Genomic DNA, 27,375 nt, shown 5'->3' with positions numbered 1-27,375 from the left:
CTTTTTCGGTGCTTCCAATTTTCTTTCTCCCTCAAAGTTTTACCGCTCGACCGACTTTCTCCTCTTTCTCTCCGTCCTCTCCTCCTTCCTCCTTCTTTTTTCCCCACGGAGTCGCTTGTGTTAATTGCCACGCCGTTGGTCGTTATCTTAATTTGGACTTCAAAGCGCGCGCGGCCAGTGGAACCCGCTGGAGGAGGTGAGGGAGTGAGGGGGTGGGGTCGGGGGCAGGGGGGCTGTTTTAAATGTTCTCTTCCAGCCAGACCCACATGTTTAGATTCACCTGCCCTTGATGTGCTCAGGCCCTCCCCTTGTCTGACACACTTTCATGTCCTTGGACGTCTGCGCTCAAGCCCAGGTCAGAGCCAGGCTGCAGGTGGAACGGAGAGGAGGGTGCAAGCCTTAGCCAGAGCCGTCGGGCTAGGAACTGAATCCCCTGCGGTTTGCTTTATGCGATCACTTTTATGTGCATATTATGACGTGCTTCCTTCCACTTGCCTAATTAAAGCTGTGTTCATCATGCGTTGAGCATCGCTCTTTGGTACCGAGTCGTAGCATGTGGTAATGCTACCACTAAATAGCTAAGTACGGTTAATTAGCATAGCCACCACGGCTAAATGGCATAGCCTCCACCGTTAAAGGGCTTGGTTACCAAGGTTAAACGGCGTAGTTACCACAGCTAGGTTTAATTCCAGATGTAAAGTAACATCTGATGTTATGCTAATTCCATCCCATTAGCCGTCAAGCCAATCAAATATTTAATTCCTTGTTTGACTCCCGACTAATCAGGCTTAGGGTAGTGATTGATAAAGAAAAAAAGAGAAAAGAGCAGGCCGTCGATAACGCTGCTCTCAAACCCATTCATTGTCTACTCTGGTCTGTGTGTACGTGGCTGTGATGTTAAACTGCCATGTTTCCAAAGAACATTTAGCCCCTAGTATTATTCAACGCACGCACGCACGCACGCACACGCACACACAGAGAGAGAGAGAGAAAGCCTTCTCCCCATCTCCTCTTGATTACTCGTGCCGTGAACAGGGACTTTGAAGCGGTTGCTATGGAGACCTCTGGACCCCATAGACAGTGAGGAGGGTCTGAGACAGTCAAGAAGGGGTCAGCTCAGGTCGACCTCAACTGGGGTCCGGAGATACGGAGAGCAGCAGCAGGAGGGGGGGGGACAAAGAGATGAGGTGACGATCAGCTGTCATTCATCGATCATCTGTCGTTTTCTAGCTCTTCAGCATAGTCTCTCTATCACTCTCTTGCTCTCTCTCGTTTCACTTGCTCCCTCACGTTTTTTACCCTTTTCTCTGTTGATCACACTTGATTGCGAGGGCGGCATGTAGCTCAGGAGGTAGAGCAGGTCGGCTGGCTGGTAACTCGAATGTTGCTGGTTCAATCCGCAGGTTAGGGTGTGCATGAATGGAAATGTGAGGCAATATTGTAAAGCGCTTTCACTGGCCACTGCTTAGAAAAGCACTGTATAAATGCAGTCCATTTGATTCTCCGTCTCCCCCTCTCTTTGGTCGTTCCGTTTATTTTTCTCGACTGTCGCCGATCTGTTAACCACCGTGTCCTTGTACCTGTTAGGGCGGGCGAACACAGGAACGTTCAGTCACCGTTACCGTCCTCTCTGAGGCCGAACCTCCGCCCGCACCAAGGCTATCCATATTTTAGGGTTGGCACTCGCACTCTTCCACGCTTCATATTTATGATCCTAGAATCAATATTTCATGTTCAGTTTTTTAATATTTCAGCATTTTCAGTGGTGGGCCAGAATAATATTATATTTTCTGGACAGTAAAATGATGTGTAAAATCACGAACTTGAAAAAGGTTCTCTTTGCTTTCATAGTTGTAGTAGTTGTATCTTCTTTAGATGCACACCCCTTGTCAGTGCGCAGACTGATGTCTTGCTCTTCATCTTGTCTCCCCAAAGATGTCTTGTGTCTCCCCACAGCCTCACCCCCGGTCTCATACTGTATGCTAAACAGGACGGCCCCGCTATTTATAGGCTTACAGTAGGGCTGTCAAAATTGCTCAAAAATGACATTCGAATGTTCGTTTGGAAAAAAATCACGAATTCGAACTATTCGAATATCTGGTTGCCTATTTTACGCAGTTGCCGTCAATATGTCAATAATGCGACAAAACCATGGTTCAAATTAGTGGGATATATATATATATATATATATATATATACGTCTCGTTGAGAGTGCTGGTGGGCGGCGGCTTCCTGCTGGGCATTTCCTTACTTTAAAACGAGGGACATCGCGAACAGACAGAGGCTCATTCACAAAGCAGTTAGGCGCTTGTACCGCGGGAGTGTTTTTTCACATTCGAATATTATGAGGGACATCGCGAACAGACAGAGGCTCACTCACAAAGCAGATAGGCGCTTGTGTAACCGAGCGTTGGCACTGAGATATTTATATGACAAGAATGACACAAGCGTGGAAGGGAAAATAGTCTCGTTTACTTAGTACATATCAGAAGTCACCCAGTCACAGCGTGAGAGCTGGAATACCTATATCCAAGTACGGAATCCCCGAGGGGATAAAATACATTCGCTCTTCACAATACTAGTCTGTTACACTTGTACCGCGGGAGTGTTTTTTCACATTCGAATATTATGAGGGACATCGCGAACAGACAGAGGCTCATTCACAAAGCAGATAGAGGCGCTTGTACCGCGGGAGTGTTTTTTCACATTCGAATATTAATTTTCATGTTCGAATTCGCGTTTTTGGATACATTTCGAACGAATATTCGAACTTCGAATATTCGTTGACAGCCTTACAGTGAGAATGCAAATAGTCTTTCAATCATAGATATCCCGAGAGACACAGACTGTCACACACTGGCACACTGTCACACACCCCAACACACTGTCGCACACACACACACTCATGCACACACACATTCACCGTCACACAAGCACTGTCACATGCACCAACAGACTGTCGCACTCACACGCTCACATGCATGCACGCACACCCACTGACACCCAGTCGCAAACACAATGTCACATGTAGTCACAAACACAATGTCGCATGTAATCACAAGCAAACACACAAACTGTCGTGGAGTCACAAACGCATGGAACACTGAACACGCATGTACGCGCACACACACTACAGAGAGAGAGCGAGAGGTGGGGGGGCGGGGCTTGTGTATCCGAATGGTTTGTTTGAGTCATTTTGATGAACACGCTTGTAAGTTCTGTGTGTTGGTGTGCGCTTTGCGCCGTTGCCATGGTGATGGTGCGGGTCATAGGGTGTCCGGGAGTGGTTTAAATTCCACACACAAGGTGGTCAGGAGAGCCTGTAGGAATGTGTCCCTCACCTCGGATCTACCTCTGCAGATATGAATCTACATATCGTTGTATTTGCTTGTATTGTTATTATATGCAAGTGGATCTCTTGAGTGGAAATACAAACGCACAATTACGCATTTGTGTTTTTTATTTTTCTGCCATATTTTCTACCATGATTATTGAGCCGTTTCAAGACAGTCATTCTCTCTGCCGGCGAACTTCAGGGATTCCGCAGACGGTAGAGAAAATAAAATTCCATAAATTCAGCATACTGAGAGTGGCTTGGCAGCGTTTCTCCTCTACTTAACCCTTTGATATCGCTGGTGTGTTTGAATAATGCAAAATCAAACATCCCTGCATGCTACGCTCGGGCGATATGAACAACATGTTCCCATTGAAAGTGTTGTCTCAGTCATTCAGGAGAAGTACATTAGCTTTAGTGTGTGTGTGTGTGTATGTGTGTGTGTGTGTGTGTGTGTGTGTGTATAAACTAATTCAGGGGCGGGGCGGCACACACACTCAGGTTTTGCATGTTACGTGAGATGAGTCAGTCTGGTTTGATCCCCGTTGGGGAAGGCGTAGTCCACTCAGCGACGGGATGTCATACACCATCAAGGTCACTGTCAGGCCAGGTCAAAATGTATTTTCTTTTTTTACTGAATGCATGAAGGCCAGCGGTGAAGAGGCCATGTATGTGTGAGTGGAGTGCACGTTGTGCACGGTGGGCTGAGCAGAGGACAGGCGGTCAGGAAGTCAGCCCCGCTGGTGAAACGCTGCTCTGACTCTCACTCCTCTCCTCATTACAGCACCTGCGGTTTGCAATTTATTTGATCTTCTTTTATAACTTGCCTTTTTATTGCACATTTTATCTACATCTAATATCTTTTATTTTATTCGTTGTTGCACGGCTGAGGAGGCCCTGGTCTGAGCGTTCCCCAGCCGCTAAAAGATTCTACATGCTCTCTAATGCGCCCGAGAAAAACTAAAGTCTGACGGCGGAAGTTGAAGTGGCGCCATCAGGACAGAAGGCAGGGGGGCGGAGGGGGGAGGGACGGCAGGAGGGGGGCTTCCTCTGTTTGTGAATTAAACCAGGACGATCCTAGGATTTTATCACCAAGACGCCGCTATATTTGTTCTCTTCCCTTTGCTGGCCATTGTCAAAATGAAGATAGAAATGTATTGTGGGATACGTCTCTTGCCCTGCTACCTTCTGGAGCAAGCATCTGCCCTGGCTCTGTTCCTAGGACCCCCTGAAGGGCAGGAGCAGCAGCTCCACTACACCTTTGGTAGAGTTGAGACCCCTCACACCCATTAGGCAGGGCCCGGAAACAGAAGGGGGAGAGGGGCGCGTGTACAGGACGAGGCTATAACGGGAACAGCATCCCAAGTGTGGGACTTCGGAGGCACTTGTTGAATGTGTTCATGTGTCTTAACAGGATGTAGATACACCCCCCCCCCCCCCCCCTTCCTGTCTTGCTCTCACCTTCTCCCTCCCTCCCTCCCTCCCTCCCTCCCTCCCTCCCTCCCTACCTCCCCATTCACCCAGTTCGCGGCAGGATGCTGTGTCGCTGCAGGGACTTGTGAAGTGTGAATCAGTTTTCCTGCCCTGAGTCTAAACCATGCCTCTCTCTGGCGGTTCACACCGGGGCGGTTTGTGGAACCTCTTGCGATGGGATTGTTTTTGTTGCAGCGCTGAGAAATTGAATCTATGACCTCTGACCTTTAGGATGGCATGAGGTAAGCTGGTGGAGGAGTCTGGTTGCACCCAGCTGATAAACCAATACTTATTGATCCCAAACAAGCAGACTGTGCCGGTGAATGTCAAACTGACCTTGTGGCTTTCCTCCAGCCTCGGGCTTCCCAGTAGACGTCCCTGGTCCAAACAGAGGGAAGGATGAGGATTAAATTGGATATTTGGTGGTCGTACTGTGTGGATTTGAACGGCGTGTGTGCTGCGTTTAACACTGTTTTACTTTAAAAGTGACAGAATGGTACTGCTTTGATGGAACATTGTGCTGGAGTCTTTGGAGTAGATGGAGATGTTGATGGATATGAACTAACATCAATCCCTCATAGATTTTCCTCTTTCAACGTTGCATTGCGCTCCAAGCGTCCCTCCCCCCGTCTCTCTCTTTCTTATCATTTTCCTTCCAAGACGGTTGGAACTAAACACTGACTTCCAGTTGAAAACCCATTCCCCCTCTCTGTGCGCCACCCCCAGCTCACCAGGCAGCAGTAACAGCGGAGAGCTCCAGGAGGATTAAATCTCTCTTCGCCGGCTCGTTTGCTCCACCAGGGCAGAGTTTAATTGGCCCGTATATCAGGGCTGTGCCATTAACCCTCCAATCAGATTAGCTCCCTGTAAACAGAATATGTTCTCAGTAAACAACATTTGCCAGGTAAACTGGCGAGAGAACCATTGCTCTGCCTGTGGGTGTGTTTGTGTCTCGGTTCTGGTAGAGTCAGCGCACAGTAGTGTGTCTACGCGTGTGTGTGTTTTTTTATTTATTTAAATGTGCATCTGTGTGTGTGTGTGTTCAGCGTTACGGGTTAGGTTAGAGTATCCATGTGTGTTCAGGTCCAATACCCAGTACACTCGTGTGTATAAAAAATCCCATCACCAGAGACATAGTATCAGAGTGCAATCCCCCAGATCTGTTCCTGAGGCGAACACGTCCCGATTCACTCTGTCCGAGTCCTCTGTTCCCCGCACGCCCCGATGCTAACGCAGCCGCGGCTACGCATGCATGTTTTAAGCTAGCAATCAGCCGGCAGCGTAGCCGCGACACGTACCGGACACCAGAGCTGCAGCGCTCGCGGCCGGTGGAGATGAATCATTGAGGCGGTGCATTATTCACGGCGGCCATGCTCCGCACCGTGTCACTGACATGCCATGCATTTATGCAGCGGGAGCACTTGGAGGTTAAGTGGCGAGCCGCTGGCCACACAGAGCCTGCGGACAAACACATACCCCGCCCTTACCTTTAAGCACACAGTGGGAGGAGAGGAGAGGGGCATGGAGGAGGAGCAGGAGGGGGTGGGGTGGAGAGGGGAGAAGAGAGAGGAGCAGGAGACCAGAGGGGTCTTCTGATGCAGGGGAACGAGGTTCAAGCTGTTGTGTATTCGTGGGTCTGGTCCTGGTGGGACCGGAATGTGGTCCTGGTGGGACGCTGTGAGGCCTTCACTCGCCATGCTCATCAGTGGATCGATGGCGGCGAGTCACAGCACTGTGCTGATGACGGCGTAACATATCTGAGTGGGGTTTGTATTTCTTTCATCGTCGTCTCTCGAAGCAACACCAGCGTCTAATCACAACTTTTGTTGCCTCGTGTCAGCCCCACATTTTGTTTGTCGTATTACAATACTCTATTCACGACGGTGTTGATGGAACTACAGTACAATATCGCTGCGCTGTAATAATCCAGTTGTGATTGCTTTTATTGGCAGCACAAAAAAGAACCCCTCCGGCAGCATTGAATGTGTAATTCAGCATTATTCATCTTAATGTATGCAGGTGATTGCTGAAAGACCTCCAAAGCGTTGACTCATGTAGAGGTGCAGCTAATGGAAGGAAGGCTCCAGGCATCATTAGCGGCGAACCCCGGTGACCCGGCGCAGCTGAGGTGCACGCTGCAGGTTTCAAAGTAAAAGTCCCCCCCCCTCCCCTGTAATTAAGACACCACCACCACCAGTAGTGTGTGGGGTCACTGAGGAGGAAGGCCCACAGGTGGTGCTAATGATGGAGATCAGCTGGCTCGGTGGAGCAAGACCAAGCGCGTTCCCACGCCCGAGTCCTGCTGTACAATACTCTACCCCCCCCCACCCCCCCCATAGCCCTCCCCCTCTGCCTCCCTCCCCCTCCTCCCCCCCCTGCTTGTGGAGACTTTGCATGCCGCGGTAATGATGCAGGCACTACAATGGGCCTGTGGTGGAAACCACCGGCAAGCACAATAACATCTTTCTCTCTCTCTCTCTTGTTCATTCTCTCTTTCTCTATCTCTCTCGATCTCTCTTTCGCTCTTTCTTTCTTTCGCTCTCTCTCGCTCTCTCTTTCGCTCTTTCTTTCTCTCTCGTGTTCTATTTCTATCATGCTCTTTCTCTCGTTCTCTCCCTTTCTCTTTCTCTCTTTATCTCTCTCTCTCTGTCTCGTAATTGATTGAAGTTCTATCGTGAGTTTGTTGACAATATTTTCCACACACGGATACTGGCGCACACACACACATTCAGAACACATGCTGTTTTTATCTGAGCGACCTAGTTTTGTCATTGCAGATGAATGGGCTGCTCTTGAAGGAGGGATAAAGAGGGCCCTCATTAGACACAGGTTCTGTTCTGTGTTTGTAACCTTGGTTTGAGAGGGCCTTTACGACCCATTCTAGTCCTGACTCTGATCCGCTAAGTGATCATTCCTGATCAATGAAACAATTGAATAGAAAACGGAGAAGAATAAGAAGAGGCTGTAGTCAACATTTACTGTATCATTTCACTATTCCTGGGGAAATGCCGAGGCCATCCATCAAGTATAAGTGAGTGAAACTGCTTTGTGAGAATATCTGCTCCGGTTGAACGCACGCCTGTGCCTGTAAGGGGCAAATTAGATTAATGAATCTGAATGCAGGTTCACTTAGATTTCAAAACTATCACACACACATTCTCAATGGTGGAAAAAAACTTTGCATTTATGACTGATTTCAAGTCTCCTTCTGCGCTCTGAGAGGGGACCACCGGCGGGATGATGGTGATGCCCTCCCCTGCAGCCGAGAGGTCGTCTAAGTGCATTGTGTCCTGCCGGCTGCCGGCTGTCATGGCCTCTGAGCCGAGGCTGACAGGCACTCTGGTTCATACGGTGTTGCCGGGCAGGACAGCTGACAGAGTAGAGTGCAGTGGGCGGACTGTCTGGCGTTCTTTCTTTTTTCGAGATGGAAAATGATTTTCCGTTCCAGCCGTTGTTAACGGGAACCATGCAGAAGTCAAAAGAACAAAAGTAAGTATGTGTTGTTTGATTGGAGGCGATCGATCAATAAGTATTCCATCGATGTCAGGGCGGCATGTGGCTCAAGAGGTAGAACGGGTCCGCTGGGAACCGGAAGGTTGCGGGTTAGATCCCGGGATCCTCCTAGCTGAGTGCCGAGGTGTCCCTGAGCAAGACACCTCAGTCACCCTGACTGCTCCCGACGAGCTGGCTGTCGCCTTGCGTGGTTGACTCCGCCGTCGGTGAGTCAATGTGTGCATGAATGGGTGAATGTTGGTCAGTGTTGCACCAGTGTCTACTGGTAAGAAAGGCACTTTATAAATGCAGTCCGTTTGCAATTAATGTCGACTCGACTCAATATTGATCAGAAGGGAGGGCGGGCCGTACAAAGTTTAGCGCAACACAGTAAATGTATCGGGTAATCGTGTACAACTTGTTGACGAGGGCCAATCATCCCTGACGAGGCTGATTTGCATGTGAAGTGAGCGAGGGTAGCCTGGGTGTAGCCTTGCGTCTTCATGTCTCCGGAACGAGGGGGCGGGGCCTGTCTTAACGACGTTTTGATAGCGGTTTAAGAGCGGAGGCGGCTGCCGCTCGGTCACAGTGATGAATATAACATATGCTCCCTCCACGCCCCGCTCTTCCAACAAAACATTTCATTAGTGGCTTCTTTCTGTAGCAGGGTGGACTCCTCCAGGCGTCTGCTGCTATCTGCCTCACTCAGCACACAATTAAACCTCATTTGCATAGGTATTTACATATTCGTCCTCCAGGTAGAATTTCCTTCTCGTGTGTATGTGTGTGTGTGTTTAAAAGGGGCTCGAGTGTGTTTTTTTCCATGTTTGTGTGTCTGATTGGCGCGCGTGTGTGTTTTGAGACGGAGACCGGATTTAAATTATTATTTTGATTGGAATTATGATTCCTTTTGGTTTTGTTAACAGAGACACACGCACACACCCATGCGTGCGCATACACAACCGCACACGCACTTCATCATCACCCAGAACCCCCTTGTGTGTCTCTCTGCAAGCATTGGTTTCATGCATTATTCACCGTCTAAGATGGCTTCCGTTGGAGCCTCCAACAGCTAGTCACCACCAAGTCACACACTACTCCATTAATAATATTCATACTCATCCGTTTATTCCTTACTGTTTGTCCGCAAGACTGCAACATCGTGATTCATAGTTTTGATAATGATAATGACTGTGATTTATCATTTTGACAATATGTGGGTGCCTGGGTGGTGGGTCTGTTAAAATCAACAAACTGTAGAGAGTGATGCCTAGTCTCGCAGAAGGACTTTGGACCTGATACTCACGTCAGACCACTTGTAGTACCTTCCAGTCCTACTGTGATCTGAGAGAAGTTTGAAAAGGAAATCCAGGTTCCGTCGGCTGTAACCGGTCTACGATTGGAGGTGCCGTCCAGAACCATCTCTGTGCTGAACCGGTTTGGACCTCTTCGCCCGGTATCATTTCAAACAGATGTATGGAACCGAGCGACGGCCCAGAGAACAGGATGTCAGATCCCATCCCGGCCCGAAACCAGTGCGCCGGCCTTCCTCTCAGAGCAGACTATTAGACGGCGTCTTCAGAAACCTCCGGGCCGCGGGCGAGACGATATGTAAATAATGCATCAGCACAATAACCACCGGGGGACTCGGATGTGTTATGACATGCGGCCGTCTCCAAAGTACCATCTGGAACCGGGCCAACCGATGCGTGCGCTGATTTAAGAACTGATATCCCGAGGAGGAGACGGCGAGCGACATCGTGAAGCCGTGATGCCTCATCTTATCCGACGAGAAGCGCTGTGTTTGACTTTCATCCAGAACGAAACCTTCTCAAATCCCTTCCCCAAAAATAGTCGGCCTTTGATTTCCAGCGAAAGCGTGTTGCTGCGCCGTAGCCCCGGTGTGCTGACACCTTGGCTTTATACCGTCGAGACGGGAGGCAAACAGCCGCCGAGTGAACCGCAATCATTAGTGCAGAGAGGGAAGAGAAAGGGGGAAAGCAATATCTTTTTCAAGTGCAAACTCCCCCTGCAAAGGACGACACCGTACGGGGCCGGGGGGAGAGGCTGTTTGTTCTGCGGCGGAGAAGGGTGGGGGGGGCGAGAGAAGGTGGAAATAGATATAGTGGTGGGTTTCTGCCGTCTCGGGGTGCGAGATTGATGCAATGTGTTTTCACATGTTCAGCGAGACCTCCTTCAGATCTTGTGTATTGAGGGGCTATGGATAATTGCCGTTGTGTTGGTTAATCATGATTTATTGTTATTCTGACGGTGATCACAAGAGGGCCTAAGACTGACAATCTGGGCTCAGGAGATAGAGCGGGTCGGCTGGTTACCGGAAGGTTGCTGGTTCGATCCCCGGCTCCTGTCGAGGTGTCCCTGAGCAAGACGCCTCACCCTTAATGTTGGGCAATATTGTAAAGCGCATTGAGTGGCCACTGGTTAGAAAAGCGCTGTATAAATGCAGTCCATTTACCAGCCGCTACGTCTCACCGATGCGACTGATCATGAACCAGGGTTTGACCCCTGACCCGGTAGTCCTCTTGATATCCGGTGGTGCGTCTTGCAGATTGCGGGCTGATGGCGACTCCTCAACTTAGGTCACTTCTTGACACGTGTATTTTCCTTGTACTGAATGGGACTAAAGTGACGGTGCGGCGGCACACAGTGTTCCTGAAAATGCTTGGTGCCTGCTCGACAGTGGCGATAGCGGGAAATGAGGGATTGAGCCTAGCTGGGTCCTCATTGTTTCAGCTCGGCTGAAACAACGCCTCAATAACAGGAGAAACAGGGACGGCAGAGCTCTGTGAGAACACAGCGCTGTTCTTTGTGATGTGGTTTATCAGAAGTGACTATTGAACTATCTGTCTTCACGGCTGTTTCCTGTGGTGGTGGATTTTGTTATTTTGTTATTTGCTAGTTTCTTCAAGTAGAACGTTGTAGATCGGTGCTGTGCACGCACACACACACGCACGCACGCACGCACGCACGCACGTACACACACACGTACGTACACACACAAATACACACACAAATACACACACAAATACACACACAAATACACACATACATTCACAGACTGCACATTGTGTGGAGGTCTGTTTGCACGCATCTTCTCTTGTAGAGCATCACAAAGAATCAGAGATTCTATCTAACAAGCAGGCACACGCATGGCCATCGCTTCTCATTGAGGCCGACACACACACACACACACACACACACACACACACACACACACACACACACACGTTTCCTTTCTCTGGCAGCCGGGGCCAGATGCAGTTATGTAAATATCTAGTGTAGTGTGGCAGTGTTCAGAGATGTTATTGAATTGTGTCATGAATGTTAATGAGTGGAGCGAATACTGAAGGGAGTGGGACCCCCCCCACCCAACCTGGAGCTGATCAGTCTACCTGGTGGTTACCCCCCCACTCAGCACTGTCCACCTGGAAGATGTTAGTATGGATACAGGGGAATTGGACTGGCAACCTTTTCCATCATCTCATATTGAATGAAGTAGGTTAGGTTTAGAGCTCTGAAAGGATTTAAACCAAAACGTCCCTTTCAGATCATAGACGTTATACAACATATATCTTATCTAATTCATTGTATTGTATTTATCTAACAATATGCATGAGACTGCCATGATTATTGAATTTAATCAATTAAGATCCACCTAGCTTCTGCTGATTTCCTCAAGTTCTGCTGCACGCTGTCCAATAGTATTCGAGAAACTTGCCTGTGTCTAATTTTTGTAGCCGATATTTCTGCTTAATAACTACATGAATAATGTTTTTCTTGAAGTCGTCTGCTGATGTGAAGGGTGATGATCTCATGCCTAATCGGTCATCACTTCTCAGTCTTCAGAACAAACACAGCACCATACAGAGCTGAAGGTTTATTGGTTCCTGTTCATTGTGTTTACTCCGATTTTTTTCGTAAACTTGCCGGCAAACGGTAGACGTTCGGAAGGCGTTTCCCCCGACAGGCTGAGCGTGAAGGGAAGAATCGCAGAGTGATGAGGAGGATTGATCCTTTAGGTCTTTGATTTGCAATCGCGAGGGGGTCGGGGGGTGGGCGGGATGGGGGGGGGGGGGGGGACTTGGCAGACATCCAAACGCTGCAATCAATATTAATTGTGGTTGGAATGTGAAGCACGGATATGTCACAATCACAAAAACACCAGCAGGTTGAGAGGAAACGACCCGTCGAGGTAAACGCTCCGATCCCTCTCCGTTTAGAGCCCGACAACAACAATGGAATCAATGGAAAATATATAAAGAATGTGTATGTGTTTGACCAATATATATCTACTGAATCGTTATAGAACTAATGGTTAAAACATACAATGGGAGCGCCCATTGGATAGCAATTTGGTACTACATACAGTAATATACAGTGATTATCTGTTCAGAGAGTGATCTATAAACTATGGATTATGGCTGGACAGATAGTCACTGTATATTACAGTTCCTTATAGGTTACAGTCTGAACAGAGAGTCACTGTTTATTACAAATAACTTTTATGTATATATATATATATATATATATAGTGATTATTAACTTCTGAGTAATCTATATAGAACTGTAATATACAGTGACTATATTCAGAGTCGTATAAAGAACTGTAAATGCACGTCAAGACCGATTCCAGGTCAGTCTCAGTGTATCCCTCTCACGATGGTGTGGAGGCTGGGCTAGTTCAACAGAAGGAGAGTCTCTTGGCTGTGATCATGAAAGGCAGTGAGATGCATGGTCCTGTGCTCTGATGTGAGACTTCAAGGGGAAGGCGTAATAATGCAGCGTCCGCCCAGCAGCGAGACCCACCGTGCCATCAGTGAGATAATAGATATGATGTGTGGGGAGCAAGCGACTATTTAGAGAAGCCAGTAAAACACGGCTACTGATTTATGTTCCGTGTGTGTGGGCTTAATTAAACGGAGGTAATGACTCATTGGAGGTGAGATTTAAATGTTTTAACACACTATTCCCTGATCCTTGGAGGCGTGTGGTGAGATGAACTGTTTCTGTTGAGGAAGAGCATTTATGCATAATTAAAAGCGGGGCTATGTCGAATTCTATTCAGACCATCAGCTGGCGGAGACCACTGCCTTGCAGACCATGAGCTGACGGACTCGACCGCCCTGCAGACTTTGAGCTGGCAGGCTCGACCCTGCTGCAGATAGACCGTGAGCTGACAGACCCGACCATGCTGCAGACTTTGAGCTGGCAGAAACATGTGCAAGCGGACAGCCTCATGATGCCCTGATTACAACGTTACAAGACAACGTACACACGGGCAGACACACACACAGTCCTTCGCATCGCTCACACTCGTGCGTGTGTGTGTGTGTGTGTGTAGTAGCAAACTATTTTCTCTCTTTTCCTTTTGTCTTTCTGTCACACTCACTCGCTCTCCCTTTCCTACTTTCTGTCCCCCTCTCTCGTTGCTTAATGCGATTCGGAAGAGCTCTCTTTCTCTCTCGCTCATTGTTTCAACCTTTTCCCCGGTTCCTCCGTTGGATGACACACGCACACAGGCTCCAACTTCCATTACTGCATCGTCTCCCCTCCTCTCTCCCTCTCTATCCCTGCGACTCTTTGTCTCTCTCTCTCTCTCTCTCTCTCTCTCTCTCTCTCTCTCTCTCTCTCTCTCTCTCTCTCTCTCTCTCTCTCTCTCTCTCGAGGGCTCGGTCTCTCTCTCCCCCTCTCCCCCCTTCAGTCTCTCTCGATCTCCCCCTCTCTCTCTGTCCTATTAATGACATTTATATTTTCTTTTCATGTCTGCCATCCTTTTGTTTATCTCTCGCTTGACACTTCATCAACTCCTCTGCTCTCGGTCTGTGTGCTGTGCTCATTATCTGGCTGTCTGAGTTCCTCTTTCCGTCTCTCTCTCTCCGTCTCTCTCCATTCCTCGCTCTCTGTCTCTCTCTCTCCCTCCGTCTCTATCGTCACTGGAACTCTTTGTTCTTTTGCTTCTTTGTAAAGGCATTAGATATTCTTCAGGAAGTGATGAAAATAATGCAGTGGTAGCTGGGGTTTTACAGAGCAACACATTCATCTCCGGTTCGTGTTTGTGGTGCGCTGCTGGGAACTGTTTTGAAGCGGACTCCGCAGACCGCTGTTGCTGCTGTACGATAACGAGGCCCGGGCTGGAATATGCCTCCTACAATTTTATAAACCCAGCTACATGGAGGCGAATACCTGTTGGCTTATTCCCAGGTGGTTGTGGTCGTCCTAGCGATATAGAAGGAAATGGAGGCTGGGAAGTTTGGTCGGTAGTCTTGGTGATGTCGAGGTGGATTCAGTTTGGGTTATTGGTCGTGTTATTATCTCAGCCGAAGATAGTGGGTTCAAACTCTATGTCTGAAACTTAACCTACTGAGGGCCCCCAGGCCAAGCACCTATCTGTAGGCCCCAGAGCAGGTAGGCCTAGCCCCTTCCTGTAAGCACCTAGCCCCTCCCTGTAAGCACCTAGCCCTTACCTGTAGGCCCCTATCCCCTACTACTATGGCCCCAGAGCAGGAAGCCCTAGCCCCCAACTACTCAGACCTGTATCTGGTTTCCCTTTCAGTAGCATCAAATAAAAGCGTCTGAATTAGGGATCGACCGATATATCGGTCGGCCGATATTATCGGCCGATATTCACGTTTTTTACGTGTATCGGTATCGGCCGATACGCGGCTGATTTTCGCAGATTTTTTTTTATTTTATTTTATTTTTTTTACTTGTTCTACCTCACCTGTTTTTAATATTTGTTAAATATTGTTCATCTACTTGTTCTTACTTGTTCTACTTCACCTGTTTTTACTATTTGTTAAATATTGTTTTTTATATTGAAGTTCAATAAATGTTCCTTTAAAAATAAATAAAAATAAAATCAGCTCAAGAAAATCGGTATCGGCGTATCGGCTAAGGCTGATGGAAAATATCGGTATCGTATCGGCCCTTAAAAATCGGTATCTGTCGATCCCTAGTCTGAATGATTCAACATAAATAACATGCTTTTCTCCTCTAGATCCAAGAGATCAATGGTAGCTCTGGTGTCTCTTTGAACCAGCCTTCCCGTAGTATAGTTCACCTTTTTATTAGTAGCATTCACGTCCCCAGAGTGCCGTACACCCACCTCCTCCATCATGAGCACAGACGGGCTAGGTCTGGCTCGGCGTGCTGTATATTACTTCCAGTCTCTCCACCTCGGCTCCCTCGTCTCCGGCTTTCGTCAGAGCTCAGACAGAGAGGAGACTGGAGAGATGGGGAGACGGAGGTTTTAGAGAAGTGCTGGGGGGTCACCTTGAACTGTCAGAGCAGCTGATCTGGGGAGGCTCATTAGGATCTGGCTGTGAACCCCCTGGAGAGAGAGGTCGGCCAGACAGACTCCCAGACAGACACTGATAAGAGCCGCCGCCACCGCCCTCCCAGAGGAGACAATAAAGGCAGCGGTTTGGATGTGTGCGCGCGGCAGGCTGTTGGTAATTGTCCTCCCGGATAAGCGGCATTGTGTGTGTTGATTAAAAGCCGGTGTGGAGCACATCGGGGGCAGAGCCACTGCCTTTCAGACGGCCTCGCCGGACCCCCGGGAGTCAAGTGGGCCGGAGAACGGCTCCACAGATGCCGCGCTTTCAACGCCTTTTAAAGATGATTTATTGACCTGTCCCGAGCCTGGAGCCACACTCAGAGGTACCAGAGACACAGTAAACACTCTGGACCCCTGGGGGGGGCTTCACATCAGGCCTGGGGAGTCAACTGGGATCTGACGCTGCAATGACCATCACGGTACCGGATTCATGTTTAATGATAGGAGTTACTTGGGTCATGCTATACTAGAACACATGTATTTATTGGACATCTTTTACAGAGTATACCCAGGCGTCGCCGCTGGCCCGGGCTGGCATAGACCGGTCTGGCCCGGGCTGGCCTAGACCGGTCGGGACCCAGCTTACAGGGTTCACCTAACGGAGGAACGAATCCTTGGCGATTGACGAGGTCTGACCGTCTGAACCTAATAATTAACTGAAGGAAACGGAGAGTAAACACCTGGCCGTCGGCTCGTCTGACCGGCTGCACACACACAGGGAAGTTGTATACACATGAAGGCCCACAAGTAATTAAAAGAAAACATTTCGCTCCAGGATTCAGTCGTCTGTTCACCGTTGAGTACTTTAACCCGCGATCAGTCAGTCCGGCTCCTGGCAGCAGTGGCGCTCGTTTTTAAGAAACCTCGACGCCAAACATGGAAAAAACAGTCAACATTCCCCGCGTGTCTCCGGGCCCCTGGGGCCGCGATCAGACGCATTGTCGCAGCATTCCACGGGTTACCATGGATACGATCCAGTGTTCTAAACCCTGAGAAGGAAACAAGGGATGAGGGGGGGAGGTGTAATGGTCTAAACACATGTTTGGTTGCTGTCATGGTTTTCGTTTTGTTGTGTTGAAGTGGTACATGGCGAGGAGTGGAGTTGTTGGGGCCTTCGTGTGCCCGAGGCCGGATCGCAAGGACGCTTCCCTCCGTCACGGTGGACCCCAGACCCGTCTGTCCTCTTGCATCAGGGGCAGACGCACTGACGGCCCGGCTCGGAGAGAACGGAAGGATCCCTTCCAAACCACTGAAGCGGGAGGCCTCTCTTGACAATCATGAGATTAGGCAGGTGGTGTATTAATAGTGCGGCCCGACAACGTTGTTCTGTTCTCCACGGACATTACCCCGGCTGACTGGATACCATGTGACTAACGCCGAGCAAATGAACCCTCTCATAGTAAAAAGTGGACCTACAGTAAGACCAGACATAGGGAAGGGTCTGCTTAGCTCAAGAGGGAGAGTGGGTTCAGTTGTAACCGGAAGGTTCCTCGTAAAGTTCCCGGCTCCTCCTAGCTGAGTGTCGAAGTGTCCCCGAGCAAGAGACCTCACCCTAACTGCTCCTGATGAGCTGGCTGGGGCCTTGCGTGGTTGACTCCGCCGTCGGTGTGTGAATGTGTGTATGAACCTTTGCAAGTTGCTTTGGATAAAAGCGTCTCAAAAATACCCCAAATGTAAATGTAAACGTATACTGTAGGTTGATGGGTCTACTGTAGACATGAGGTGGCTGCAGTAGACACCTCCACCTGAGCAAATGTAGTGTAGTTCAACATTTGAGTACGTGATCAGATTGGTGGCGACCAGCAGACGGTGAGATGTGCAGCAGCGAGAGATGAGGAGATCTGTACCGACGAGCAGGGTTCCACCGTACACGCATGCTCGTGTAAACTCCCGCCCACGCCGAATTAGACAACATGAGGCCTGCGGCTGCCCTGGATGTTTATGTCCCATGATTCACAGTGTCATTAAAGCGTAATGCTGAAAGCTGGCTGGGCCGCTCTCCTTCGACCACATCTGGTGCATGACCGTCTTCAACTTGAACCTCCTTCCTTTGTCTCTGCTCCTGTTGTGTTTTTACATCGTAGGAGACAGTCCTGTTTATTTACGATTTAATGTAACTACTCATCAAGTGAATGGAGTGAACATGTATGATGGAGACTTCTCCTTTCTCCTGACCTGATGGAGACAATGGAGCCGGTGGGTTTGATGGGGAGGATGTTGACCTTCTACAGCTTCGTCGTAAGCCCATGGCGAGGTTCTGGAGGTGATTTACTGCGCATGGCAAACAAATGTCCACATTCTCCCAGTGTATTGCTCCACCCAAGCATGTGTGAGCCAGTCTCATGGGTATCAACATATATGGCAGATGCATGGTGGACAGACATTTTTTGTTCTTAATTTCTAAAATCATTTTAAAAGACATGGAAAATACAGATATCAATTGGTAGCGAATTAAAAAAGCGTTCCCAGATTTGATAATCGAATTTTGAGAGAGAAGGATGTTAAAGGCCCGGTGAAGGTTATGATGGGGGGGAGATATAGGATGACATGATGGACGTATTGTATGCAGGGTCGTGTTGGAGGGAGATATATCCTGGGTGATGTGGTAGAGGGGGATATTGGATATCGTATAGCTCTGGCAGCAGGAAGGGGGGGGCTCATTGCAGCATCAGCACCACAACACTGGATGGCCCCCATGCTGTGGGAGCGTATCTGAGTTGCCACCGGGGCATGGCGTCAAGAGTAATGGCCCCAGATCTCTCTCTCTCTCGCACCTCTCGCTCGCTCACATCCCATCAGATCCCCCCAGTATCACGCAACGGCGACACGATAACTGCTGAGAAGATGACACGAGAGCAGAGGCGGAACGATGCTCCATCACGCTGATTGTGAAGTAAATCAGATAGCGACGCACTAAGACGCTCTCCTCTCTGGGAAGATCTTCAAAGGGTGGCGCTCAACTATAAACGACGGCAGGGTTTAAAAAACTCCCCTTTTGTCGGCTCGCAGTGATGGAGACGTCTCTGGAGACGCCTGAGGAAACACAAGACCCACGTATGAGTTTCCCGTCCGGGATCAATAAAGTCTTATTTTATCTTGCGGCTGGATGCCTCGACGGGCGCCATCAAGCCGTCCCTCAGACATTAGTCGCGTGTCGAAATGAAAACGGTGGGGTTGTTTGTTGGGAGTTGAGATGGATGGGCAGACGACGAGAGGCAGAGTGTTTACACGGGGTTTGAGACGGTACCACCGGCGCTCCCCCTGGGCTGTGTGGCTGCAGCTGCTCTCACTCCCCGCTCCGATGCCGAGGATGCCAGTGCAGCACCGGGGGTTGTAAATATTGACTTCAGGGGAGTTCAAAGAACAAGGGTTTGGTTCTCGGTTCTCGGCCCTCGGTTTCGCTCTGTAACTGCGTGGTAGGTTATTAAATGATGCACCACATTAACGTTGGCGTGTGGCTTGGTTTATTTTGAACGGTCTAACGTTGTGTGCTTTTTATTTGACCGTGAGGAGGCTCAATTGAAGGGTCTTCTAATAAGTCGTGAGCAGGCTTTGGTCTCTTAAGAGACACTCGAGGAGCTCCGACTGCGTCTGATTGGACTTGCTGCCCATTCGACGAGCATATCTCAGCATTTGCCTTAAGCCTGGGGCCATCATTTTAAACCCACTAAAGTTCACAAACGCTAATGTGCAAGCCTCTTTTGATGCAAGCACTTACGTTTTACCGTCAGCGATGAAAGAAGGAAGGATGGCACTATTGATTTGAAGGAACACAACGACAGTGTGACAGTCGTGCCGTATCTCTGACGGGTTACCCTGGCATGTTTTCTGCTCATCCTGAGTGACGGGCAGATTACATCCGCACTCCGCTTCGTACAGAGGGGCCAGCAGCAGTCGGCTCCCTCTCAAACACCTATTGCTGGGTGTTTAACCAATGCATACTTGCATGAGGTTTCTTCTAGAACCGGATCTAATGCAGACTCTGTCCTTGAAGCTTGTCACTTCCATCCCTCCCATCTCAGTGAGGATCCTTCACTTCATTTTTCCCGATCAGTGAATGGCCTTCACGACAGATCATCTGAACGAGATGGCCGAGGCTGTACAGTGCATGCATTTTGTTTTGTAGAATTAATTATTAATGTTTGCCTCTCTCGTTTCCTTCTGTTGGAACTACAACGGTTCGAGTTACACCCACTCTAATAACACTAATCTTCTACTCTGTGTCACTGCTCAAACCTGCCCGCGGAAAACATAATCTACAAACCACTGTTTACAGAGCTTGGTAATGCCAAAAAGAGCCCTTACAGGTCCACGCATTAAGAGAGTATATCTTCTACAATACCTCTGCGGTCGCTGTCCCTGACACAAGGCCGCTGTGCTTAACACGGAGCAGAAATTGGCGTGTTCGCACAAACAAAATGGCTGGTTGGCTACTGAATCGAAGCGCCGCATCGGGGCTTTGATCAACGCAGTGTGTGCGAGGTAGCAGGAATCCCAGGGAACATATTGTACCCTGTGGGAATCGCTGTGTTCTGTGGCAGTTCGTCAGCCCATGCAAACAAGGCGATTCTTACTTGATTAAGTATTTTGTGGCCTTTGAAAAAAGGTGTGTTTTACCCCTTTCTCCTGGACTGGTTGTTATTCATTCAGTTTGCCTCCAGGTTTACCCAAGACGAGGGCTGAGGCAACATATTATCTGGTCTTATGCACGTTGTTTTAAAGGGTTGATATTTTGCTACCATGTGTAAGGGTTGTGGTAAGCCGTTAGAACGAAGCCATTTGAAAATCTGCCCTTTCCTGTTTTAGTGACCTCATGAGTGGAAGTGTCCCCCTAGATGTATGATGGATAGATCAGCAACATTTGCTACAGTCCACTGGGTAGGCTGGTAGATGTTCTATGCAGCAGACATATAGGTGGACAATCATGCCCACACAGAAAAAGACAGATTTTCAAACGTCTTGTAATGGCTAATCAAACTCTCACCTGGTGGCATAATATCACCATCATTAGTAATATTAATGTAGAAACAGTCCATGGATGATGACTGGCTGTTGGTGTAGCGTTATTACCCCAATAGACGGCTCATTCTTCACAGATGTGTACAGAAGCAAGCCGATTCTTCTTAATAGTCTATATCAAAACAGTGTTTAATATCGCTCGTCTTTTTTAAGGGAGGCCAATTAATCACACTCTTCTGAGAGGGAGGAGACTCCATCCTGGGAGGTTTGGTTGAACTTCATGAACTCAACTCAATTAAGCAAAAGACTTGAGTAATTAAGAACAACCGAGGGATGCGTTACACGCTATTTTAATGAATACACAACCAGACAATATACACAGCCTCCAAGGGGATTACATCAGGTTGTAAGGAACGGGCCAGAATAGACATGATAGAGATGTTCCTTCAACACGCATGCACTCGTGCACCAACGACACACGCACTCACAAACAAGAACACATACGCACACACGCACACACACACAGGCATCACGGCGTTATGAGATAAGATATAGGCCTCTTATTGGCTGTACATGAGTTCCTCCCACTTCTCCATGGTGATCTATGGCTGCTGTTCCCACGCTGCTATTTATGTGCGATGCATCGTAAGGACTATTTCAACACGCACTCACAGCCGCCACGGCTGCGGCTATAACTCTCCTCTTTTACCAGCCTATGGGGAGCTTGTTCCACCAGGGGAAGTAAAGACGTAGCACACAGCGGAAAGCACAATGGCTGTATTCTCGCTTGTCCTACTGCAGTATTCTGCTCTCCCTCGCACCCGCGCTGCTTAAGACGCAGTCGTTCTGTATCTGGAGACGTAGGCCCCCCATCCGCCCCGTGTGGCAGACTATGGGCTGTGCTCTGCGCGGTCGCTCATAACGACCATGGCAGATGGCGTAGCGAACAGAGGTACGAGGGTGGAAAGTTTGAGTCGGGGCTTCTGGATGCAGATGTCAGTTGATCGGGTGAACTGATCGGACGAGACACGGCGGAAATTCCCACTCAATGTGTGTAAGATGCCTGTAGCGCAACAACTGTAGCGAGGGACCCGGTCTGATCGCAGGTGACACCCACAAGGCGACACTCGGTCTGATACAAGGTGACACCCAACACAACACCCACGGCCTCCTAGCCGAGCGGCCCTCCGAGCTTCCTGAGGATGCTGGGGTTGTTCGCGGCCCCCGTTGTTTCAGGGAGGGCTGGTGGAGAGACGGTGGTGCTCGATGGGAGCAGAGAATGACATTGTGCAGATGTCTGCAGACCTCGGAGCCCCAGGTCATGTTTTGGTTTGAAGGTGAAGATTCGGTCCCTAGAGAAATGTCTGGGTGACCTGTATGACTCAGCTTCTCGTTATGACAGTTCATAACGAGGAAGGAGGCAGAAACTCCAGATCATTTTAGTTTCCTCTTAAAGTTTTCATTTCCTCTTAAAGATACGGCTGCTAAACAAATAAACTATGATATGTAAATGACCCTGAGTCCTAACAAAACCATTTTATATTGTTTACTTGGTGGCTTGGCTGCCGGGAAACATAGATAACATAGAAATGAAAGAAGATAGGAGGCATGTTTTATTTATGATATGCAAGGAATCTATTACCATACCATGATCAAATGCAGCCAAAGAATCCTTCTTATTTACACAAGGCTCTGCAAACACCCAGGCAGATGTCTTATCTGTGTGTGATCCCACTGCCAAACCATCACTCTGAACTGTGTTTGGGGAGATGAGCGTGTGGGTGGGTGTGCGTGTGCGTGTACGTCAGGAAATCAGTCCTTCATGAACAGCCACTGTGCGTCCACAATGAGCCCCGATGACCACAGCTGTGCTCGCTCTCCCTACGTCTCGTCTCTCTCATTTCCCTCTATTTTTACATCCTGTGTGTGTGTGTGTGTGTGTGTGTGTGTGTGTGTGTGTGTGTGTGTGTGTGTGTGTGTGTCTGTGTCTGTGTCTGTGTGTGTGTGTGTGTGTGTGACGCCGCGCTACGTGCAGGCTCACGTGGGGTGTGCCTGGGAGCGGCCTCTGCTCCCTGTCCAAACTCCGCCCCCCCCACCCACTATCCCCGGCCGGCTCCAGCTGACCTCTGTCGTGTTTACAGGCTGCCGCTCGGCACGCGCTCCATGTTGACCCAGCCAGGTTAAACATTGGTTTCCGTCTGTTTGTCCGTGTGTGTTCCCCGCCACAGGTACCGCCTCCAGCACAGCCTCTTCGCCACGACGTACGCAGCTCAGACCTCCTCGAGAAGCCCCCCCACCCCCCACGGAGACGGTAAGAACCTCTCTCGGCGTGTGTGTGTGTGTGTGTGTGTGTGTGTGTGTGTGTGTGTGTGTGTGTGTGTGTGTGTGTGTGTGTGTGTGTGTGTGTGTGTGTGTGTGTGTGTGTGCGCAGGGAACGGGTGTGAAGCCTTTCTGTGTGTTTTGCGTGTTTTAATGCGGCATCACGTGTGAGTTATGAATTTAAAAAGAGCCCGTTGTGAAACGCGCGGTAAACAGACGCCGCTCCCGCCTGCTGCTGCAGACAGACGCTGGCTGTTAAAAGGCCCTAAATGAGGACGCCGCCTCCCCGTTCTCACCAGGAAGCGGAGCCTAGGGAGCCGTTTGTTTTTTGCCTGCAAAGAACAAGAAGACGGCTTCTCGGCTGCTCCTCAAAAGATCACCTCGCTGTAGAGCGGAGCGCTCCTCTACCTCACCGGCACTACAGCGCAAGTAGCAGGGAGTGCGCACGAGCACATGCACACAGACGCACACAGATACGCAGATACGCACACACACAGACACGCACACGCACTGTCTCGCTCGCTCCCTTGGCACTTGCACACCAAAGCAAAACACACACACACACACACACGCACACACACACGTACACACACACACACACACACACACACACACACACACACACACACACACACACACACACACACACACACACACACACACACACACACACACACACACACACACACACACACACACACACACCCAGCACTGGGTCCGCTGAGGGGCGGGGAAACAACAGAGCACAATGGAGCTTTAATTGAATTTCAAACCGTTCACGCTTTGAAAACATTGGCTTTAATGGGCCTGGGAAATATTCACATCTGGTGCGCCACAACACTGGTGTGTGTGTGGGGGGGGGGGGGGAGTGAGTGACTAGATGGACCTGCTCTGATGTATTCAGACTGCATTTAGTTTCTTCTGTCTAAACTCATTACAAGTTCTGGGGCAGAATCCAGACTACCGTATTTTCCGCACTATAAGGCGCACTTAAAAGCCTTTAATTTTCTCAAAAAACGACAGTGCGCCTTATAATCCGGAGCGCCTTGTATATGGCGAACACACGAACACTTAGGTCCCGTACACACGGAGCCGAAACGGGCGAAAACGATCCTATTTCGATTTATGCGGTTCAGGGATATCTCCATAAAGAAGTCATTTTGTCATTTCGAAACCGCATTGAGCTGTAGAAATGCTGTAGTAGCGCACCAAGCGCACCAAGCCTGCGCGCTGTATACAAACATTCAGTCACGAGGAGATTCAACCTTTTAAATTGAGCAGAAATACTTTTTAATGTACAGTTAGTAATTACATTTATCAAGGGGCTTTATTTAAAGCTACAAAAAGAATACAAATAAAATAATAAATAAAAAATTCAACGCAACTCTGAGGACCCCCAGCTGGTGGGGGGGCTAATGACGTCATCGTTTGCGTTTCAGGCGTCCACACGAATCCTAACACGAAACCGCATCGGTCCGGATAGATTTGAAACCACCTCCGAGGGTGGTTTCAGAAATGTGCGGTTTCGGGCACTGGATTCGGCGGCTCCGTCTGGACGGTCGGCCGAAACGCACAAGACTTATGCGGTTTCACCAAAAAAATCGGCATCGTGGAGACGGGGCCTCAGAAGGCGATCACACGTTCACCAAGTCGGGGAGACGGCGCCGGGCGACTTACGCCACTATTTGACAATGGATCGTGGATGCCTGGGCTGATATATCAGTCTCAACTGTGGTCCGAGCTTTCACGAAGGCAGGAATAATCACTGAACTGCCAGGCAACAGTAGCGACACTGACTCGGATAATGACGAGAGGGAGCCGGGCATGTTGGATGCTGTACTCAACCCAACTGTTCAATTCGGACACTGAAGAAGAAGAATTCGAGGGATTCGTGGACGGGGAATGAACTGAAAAAGTGAGCTTGTTGTACGTAACTGAACAATGTTGAGTTATGCACTAACGTTTGAATTAGCGGTATCAGACTGTGTTTCTTTTACGTGTTTACAACTGAACAAGGCTGGTAGATATTGTTGATATGCAAATTAACGTTTGAACATCGTTACCATGGGAGAGAACGGAGTTGTCAGAACGCTTAAAGTTTGACTTTATCTGACCGTTTTATTGTCATTCCCGTTAGCACAGCTCGGTCTAGTCGATGCATAACGCAACCCCAGTCAAACGTTTGACTGCAGTATCTTCAATTCTATGCGCCTTATAATCCGGTGCGCCCTATATGAAAAAAGTTCTAAAATAGGCCATTCATTGAAGATGCGCTTTATAATCCGGTGCGCCTTATAGTGCAGAAGATACGGTACATTGAGTGTCCCCTGTCCCCTGAAATCGGTACTGTTGCTGAATCCATATTAAATTTGTGTCTCCCCTCAATGCCTGTCGTAAGGGTTCTGTGTTCACCCTCTCGCCTTGTGCCCAGTCCTCGTATCCTTGTCATTCTGTTTCTGAAACGTAGCCTTTCATAAACACATGCACATCCGTTTCCTTTATCATCATTGTTGCCATGGCGCCACAGTCACCTGCTGTCACCTTGAACCCCCCCCCCCCCCATCCCCTTCAGCCAGGTGTGCAGAGCAGTGTGTCTTAACCCTTTGTCCCCCAGACAGGTGGGGCTACAGAGCAGTGTGTGTTATCCCTTTGTCCCCAGGGACAGGGTGAGCTGGTGACCAGAGATGGGTCTGGGGTCGGCCTCGTTCAGGCACCGCGTATTGAATGAATAGCTACTGTTCTCTCTCCACTCACCCATTGAGAGGCTCGCACACAGAGATCGGCGGCCTGCCTCTCCCCTCACTCACCAACACGCCGCTGATGGGAGTCATGCTGACGCCACATTGTGCCTCTGCTACGGGCGGTCCCTTCCTCCGCAGGGGAGCCTCCCGACCTGTGACAGCACCAGCATGACAAGGCTGTCCCATTCAGACCTCCTCTCTCTCTCTCTCTCTCTCTCTCTCTCTCTCTCTCTCTCTCTCTCTCTCTCTCTCTCTCTCTCTCTCTCTCTCTCTCTCTCTCTCTCTCTCTCTCTCTCTCTCTCTCTCTCTCTCTCTCTCTCTCTCTCTCTCTCTCTCTCTCTCTCTCTCTCTCTCTCTCTCTTCCCCCCCCCCTTCGCATTCTGTCGGTCTCTCTCGCTCTGTCTGTCTCTGTCGTTCTATCTGCCCCTCTGTTCCCCTCTCCTCCTTCTCTCTCTTTCTGTCTGTATTTCGCGCTTGCTTTGTCTTTCTCTGTCCGTCTATCTCGCTGTGTCTCTCGTTCTCTCTCGTTCTCGTTCTTTCTCGTTCTCTCTCTCGTTCTCTCTCTCTCGTTCTTTCTCGTTCTCTCTCTCGTTCTCTCTCTCGTTCTCGTTCTCTCTCTCTCTCTCTCTCTCTCTCTCTCTCTCTCTCTCTCTCTCTCTCTCTCTCTCTCTCTCTCTCTCTCTCTCTCTCGTGTGTGTGTTCTATCCGCCCCTCGTTCTGTCCTGTCTCCCTGTGGCTCCCGGTACAAAGAGTCCATTCCTGTTAGAAGCAGCACCGTATTCAGCGGTGTGTGTGGTCCATTGTCCACTCGGGCTGTGTGTGTGTGAGATTGTGTGTGTCGCTTTCAATCTTTGAGATGTTTCCGTGCGCACGGAACGAGAGCAGCTGACCAGTGAGTGTGCATGAGTCTGGTGCGCATGTGTGCACAAAGGCAGGAGTCCTTCCTTTCTGTTCAGTGTTTCTGTCACACACACACACACACACACACACACACACACACACACACACACACACACACAGTCTTTCTGTTTCTCTGTCTCTGCTGGGTGTTAATTATGCTTGCACCCCACAGACCTTTAAAACGAAAGCCCTTAAGTAAATCCCTTGCTCTTGTTTGCACACACAGAGACACAGACTACACCCCCAACAGACACATTGACGACATGCACACACACATGCAGGATGTGAGCGAATGCACACACATACACACACACACACGCGCACAAACGCGTGCACACACCGAACACGTAGAGACACTATGGACATGCTTTGTGGACACAAATCTTTCCTCTGTGGAAAGGCTTCTGAATTAAACCCCAGTTAGTCTGTTAGATTCTGGGGTTAGTAGTAGACATGGGGACTGGCCAGAAACCAACAAGTGCATGGGTGGATGGAGTCCTAGTTAACAGTGGTTTTGGTGTGGATAGTTTGCTAGTTAATGACGGTTTTGGTGTGGATAGTTTGCTAGTTAAAGTTGTTTTCGGATAGGATAGTGTGCTAGTTACAGATGGTTTAGGTGTGGATAGTTTGCTAGTTAAAGATGGTTTTGGTGTAGGTAGTTAGCTAGTTAAAGAGGGGTATTTCGGTAAGGAGAGCTCATACTACAAGATGTTTATGAACCTAAAGTTTGGCTTGATCTCTGCTGGGGTCCTGGTGTCGAGGTACTTCTTGTGTGGTCTTCGGCTGCTCCAGGGTTCCTC

The 27,375-nt window shown here is 49.2% G+C and overlaps 1 protein-coding gene across 1 annotated transcript in view; it reads left to right on the top strand.

The window, feature by feature from the left end:
* Window positions 1-27,375, top strand: part of ndst2a (N-deacetylase/N-sulfotransferase (heparan glucosaminyl) 2a) — a 79,411-nt gene that overhangs the window by 18,242 nt on the left and 33,794 nt on the right. Inside the window, exon 2 of the mRNA XM_060073036.1 lies at window positions 22,844-22,926. The gene's annotated coding sequence lies outside the window, so the exon portion shown is untranslated. The remainder of the gene's footprint in view (window positions 1-22,843; window positions 22,927-27,375) is intronic.

The sequence above is a fragment of the Gadus macrocephalus genome, chromosome 15, assembly GCF_031168955.1.
Source record: "Gadus macrocephalus chromosome 15, ASM3116895v1".
Lineage (NCBI taxonomy): Eukaryota > Metazoa > Chordata > Actinopteri > Gadiformes > Gadidae > Gadus > Gadus macrocephalus.
This window is presented reverse-complemented; position numbering and strand designations above follow the sequence as displayed.